Source organism: Rhineura floridana, chromosome 7 (genome assembly GCF_030035675.1).
Source record: "Rhineura floridana isolate rRhiFlo1 chromosome 7, rRhiFlo1.hap2, whole genome shotgun sequence".
Taxonomy (NCBI): Eukaryota; Metazoa; Chordata; class Lepidosauria; order Squamata; family Rhineuridae; genus Rhineura; species Rhineura floridana.
Window position 1 is genome coordinate 118,951,526 of NC_084486.1, and position 5,385 is coordinate 118,956,910.

Here is a 5,385-nt window from a genome sequence, read left to right on the forward strand (position 1 = left end):
GCATTAGAGACATCAGTATCATGCCAGCCTGTATCGATGCACGCAAGTCATCATGTCTAGTTCATCATACTCTGATAATTTTTCATCTACCCGTCCAAGCTGTTTAAGACATCACAATCTCCGATATACAAACTATATACTATATACAAACTGGAATTTCTCTCCACAGAAAGGCATCTGGCACTTTCACTATAGTTTCCTCCTATGGTAAAGATGTACCTCTTTACTCTGGCTTTTGAGATTTACATTTTTAAGACCTACACTATTCTCAGGCCTGTAGCCAGCTGTGGGGGGAGGGAGGCTAGGCCCCCTGCCTCCCTAAAATCCCCCCCCTAAATATTTTTGTATATTATTAAAAAATTCTCCCCCTCCATACTTTTTCTGTTCCCCCCCCCCATACCTTTATGCTGGCAACAGGCCTGACTATTCTTGTGATTGTAATTTGTTTTAAACTGTTTTAAATGTTGCATTTTAAATTGCTGTGACCTACCCTGGGACCTTAGGGACCTTCTGGCTGAGACACAATCCTAGGTCTGTCAATGGGACAAATCCACTCTTGCTGGCACAGTGTTCTGCCAGTGGTACATTCATGTAAGCAAATAAATAAAAACAGGTTTTCCTATGGAGAGTCTCAGATATCACACACATCCCCTATAACCCAATGAGCACTTTGGAGCAAGAGAAAGGAATCTTGCATTGTCTGCTAGCTTTCCCCTCACACCTGTGGACTTGTGAATAGGTGAATGAACACTTAGCGTCAAGCATAAGAAGAAACCACTTGTACAAATAACAAACATATGCACTCAAAAATATCCCTTAGCTCAATGATACGGCACATCCTTTGCATAAAGAAGTCTCCATATTAAATCCTGGCATCTCCAGGTGGGCCTTTCCCTGACATCCTAGAGAGCCACTGCCAGTCTGTGAAGAAAATAATAGCTAGACGGAGTAGTGGTTTGACTCGGTATAAGGCAGCACCTTATGATAACCAGAGAATCACAGGTAATAAGACAAGAGTCCAACTGTCCTCAATATGTACTTTGGACACAGCCTTAGAACTCTGGTCAAACAAGATCAAGAGCCACAGCTCTTTAAGTGCACTTCGGGATGTATGAACAGAGCACACCCTGTAAGACAGAAAGGAAGGGACTCCTGAGGAAAGGTGGGGGAGGACAAACAATTCTCCTCATGGCATAGGGGTGGAGAATTTTTTCAGCCCAAGGGCTTCCCTTCTGGGCCACCTTCCCAGGACCACGTGCCAGTGGTGGGCACAGCCTACTTCTTACAGTAGGCTAGTATCTATACACACACACTCCTCTCTATCCTCCATCTAGGCACACAAGAGGCAGAGTTCAAAGACACATTCCAGCCAGGCAAAAACACTCAGGGAGGGTGTGAAACAACCTCAGTGAGGGGTGTGCCTGGGATGGGGTGTGGATGGGGAGAGTCTCAAGGGCCAGACAGAGAGGCTTAGAGAGCTACATTTCTCCACGCCTGTCATAACAGGTAGCAGCAGTGTCTTGCTTGGCTATAGGAGGATCATGCACAATAGGGCATGTGAGCAACACACACACACTCAGAAGAGACTAGGAAAGGATATCCATGCATGGCTCAGACAGGAAAATATTCTCAACTGTTTGCTGACCACAAACTAATTATCTGGAAGGCATCAACTGATCAGTAAGTGAAATTAAATTATGGGTTACAAGTCCTGTTGTAAGAGTAGCTCCATTGAAACCACTATTTCCCCCCAAAAGTAAACCTTCAAGTGAACAGGCTAGGTGAATGTACACCATGAGAACGGAGATGTAGCATCAGCCAGGCCAGGCAGTACAGCACTCAAGTAGAGGTTCTTCCATTCTCTTGCTCACACCATAATGAACTCAGTTCTAGGATTTGCCGATTCTGACAGACTGTCCAGTCTTTACCTCACTTTTACTGCAGTATTTACCTGGATTAGTAATAATCTTAAAAGTTCTGTTCAGAAACCCTTCTGCTACAAAGACAATAAAGTATGGGCCATATTTTCCATCAGGTTTGATGTTTTAGGTAGACTGCCTTCAAGTTGATCCCGACTTGTGGAGACCCTATGAATAGGGTTTCCATGGTAAGCGATATTCAGAAATGGTTTACCATTGCCTTCCTCTGAGGCTGAGAGGCAGCAACTGGCCCAAGGTCAAGCTTCGTGGCTGTGTGGGGATTCAAACCCTGGTCTCCCAGGTTGTAGTCCAACACTCAAACCACTACACCACACTGGCTCTCCGATGTTTTAGGTAGCCTGGTTCAAAATGGATTGAGTGATGGGAAGAAGGAAGTCTTCTGCAAGCAATCAGTTCACACCTTTGGCTACAGTGATCTGTCCCTTCCCAGGCAACTTTCTGGGAGGAGGAAGGTGGCCCACGCCACTGCCAGCATGCACATGACCCTCCACAGAAAAAGGCTTCCCCATCCCTGCATTAGATACTTAAGAACTTTGGCTTTTAGAAATGCTTCAACGTTGCAATTGCAAAAAATAACTGCAAAAAATAATAAAGGCTTAGAAACAAGGAGTGTAATATTAATCTTGTGCTTTCCTGAGTACCTTTTTATTGTAGAAAAAGAGGGGTGTTCTCCAACTCACAAATGTTTGATTTTTAAAAAAATCCTAAATATTGTAAATGAAAAAAGCCTTTTGACATTTTAAGCAGATTTTTGTTTCATTTAAATTCCAGTTTAATTAGCAAACCGAGTATATGTTTTTTAAAATACGATATTTATGAAGTTCAAGCCATTTTACCTCATTTAGACTTCTTTAGAATAAGTCTATGAACTGATAATCTGGTTTAAGAGCAGAGATTCCTGTTTTTAATGTTCGCATACAAAAATGTAGTGCAGTGGACACCACCTTGATGTTGCCATTATTTTCATTCTTTTAATATCTTCTGCTGCGTCATTAAACTAAATACTGGATGTATGCAAATAATGGTTTTTATTATACACAGTTTTAATTCAGGAGAGAAGGAAGTCAATGGCACAGTTGCCATGTCTCTTGAGATAAGGGGATGAAGGGAGGAGCTAAAATGGGGGAAAGAGACAACCTGAAACAAGAAAAGCTATTAATGTTGGGGTGGGGGAGATGGAATTTTTATTTATTTCATTTATCCCGCCCCCCTTTCTTTTCATGATAGAAACCCAAGGTAGCTTACATATGGTTCCCAGGCAGTCTCCCATCCAGGCATCAACCAGACCTGACCCAGGGTGCTGGCCTCATGTGTCTTCAGACCATAGCCTGGGACATTTTTACCATGATGCGTTTGGTATGTTCTGAAGGAACTAATGGGAAGATTTTTTCTTTTTAGTTTTCAACAAACTTTTATTGTAATCTCTTTAAAAGAATACAAAGATTCCGGTTCCATAATTCAAAAACATGAGATTACATACTGTTGCAAGCCAACCCAATCTCCAAGCGGTGAAATTTCCAGGGGTCCCTGTGCTCCACCAGGGTTTTGTTTCCTTGGGAAGAAGGTCAGCGGATACTGTGGTGTCTTTATGAAACACACATCCCAACCTGAGCTTAGGATAGAGGGATTCAAGGCATCAGCAGTCCAATATCCAGCTTTTCCATCAGGGTTACAGGAGGCACCCCAAAGCCATGGTGCAGAGAGCCAGTCTGCCTGCCTGCGTGCAGTTCCCAGCCTTTTCTCAGACACACTAAAAACACTAATCTCTCCTCGGCCCCAGGTGGGGGTGTGGGAAGCTCTCCTGAAGAGTTTCAATGACAAAAGGATCTCCTGGCCCATTCACCAGTTGATAGGCACCTAATAGACCCATTAACCTACCTGGCCACTCTATTAGATTAACAAAAGGAACTCATCTGACCAGCAGAGTGGGTTTTTTAGAAATTATCCATCTCAACCCCAAACACATAACAATATAAACATAGCTGGCCATACATATAATGAACCATGTATAAACAAACGAAATTAAACACATAATTATAACCTAATGGGGATGTCCACAGGGGGAATATGGAGGAGTCCTAGCCAGGGGTGCAGATATTCAGGGTGTCTTAGACCCCTTACTTTTTTGGGAACAGGGTCCCAATGTCTCCAGCATCCTACCAGCAATCAGCATGAAAGCAGAGTGTGTTAGCTACTGAAAAGTGTCTTCTAACATGCTTCCTTGTCCTTTCCTGCTGATCAGAGCTAATCAAAGTGAAAGGAGGTGAGTCAGCCACTGAGAAGACTCTTTTCAGTCGTTAACACTCTCCCCTTTCATGCTTATTGACTCCTAGGGATATCTGTTGTTGTGGGAGAAGGCATTAACAAGGATCTCATTCTCAACTCAGCAGCAAAAAAGGGGGGAGAGGCATGGCTGTGACTATCATGAAGGGACCCTGCACTTCTGAATTTGCCACTACACTACTGGCCTAGGCATGGAAACAGAATGGAAGGGTTGCTAATAATGGATATATGGATTATCATTGAGAGTGGACTGAAGGTATTTTGAGGACTGGTGGTTGGGGACCCTGGTGAAAAATCTAAAAAATGGGAACAATGGAGGGAGGGAATATCTTTTGAGGGTAGGGTGGCTGCTTACCCGTTGCCAAGAAACAAGAAACTGCATCACCCACAAGGGAGAGGGGGCAAAAGATGGAAGAAATTTGGATATGCTACTTTATATAGAAACCAAATTAAGAAATATTAAGAAACTTTGGGGGCTACTTGTGTATGTTGGACCCTAGGTGAGAGCCAGGGTGGATGGGTGGAGTCCTGGGTGAGAGCTAGGAGGTTGAGAGATGTTAAGTGGAGAAGTGCAAGGCAATTGTCTTAATATTTATTTGTTAATTTGTATTATGTATGCATTTGTATTGTAGTTTTATTGTATATTTTTATAATATTTACTGTTTTATCTTCTGTACACCACTTAGAGATTTTTATATATATTATGTGATATAGAAATAGTTAAATAAATAAATAAATGGTTCCTACAATTTTTAAAAAAACACAATACATCTCACCATAATGGGAGAAGACTCTAGCCAGGTATCTTGGGTGCCTGCTCAATCGGCCCATGTGCCTACAGTTGATGGGCAAGTTCAAGGCCCCTGAAGTCTTCCTTCCAGTGGTCCATTGGAACTGGTAAGGCAGAAGTCAAGGAGGCCAACAGCAGGTGGAGCGAGAGCAACTAATTCTGGTTTTGTTCCTATCTTCCACCCTGCTGAGTTCTACAAGGTGCAACACACGCATCCCACAGCCTGTTGTAAGAGGCAGGTGGAGACTGGTTAATGGCAGAATGACACCAGTGAGGTAGTGCCCTAATGTATGAACCCCCACTGCTTCCTCCTTATGCTTCTCTTATCTTTAAACTGGCCTCGGCCAGGACACATCCCTTCAAAGAGAGGAC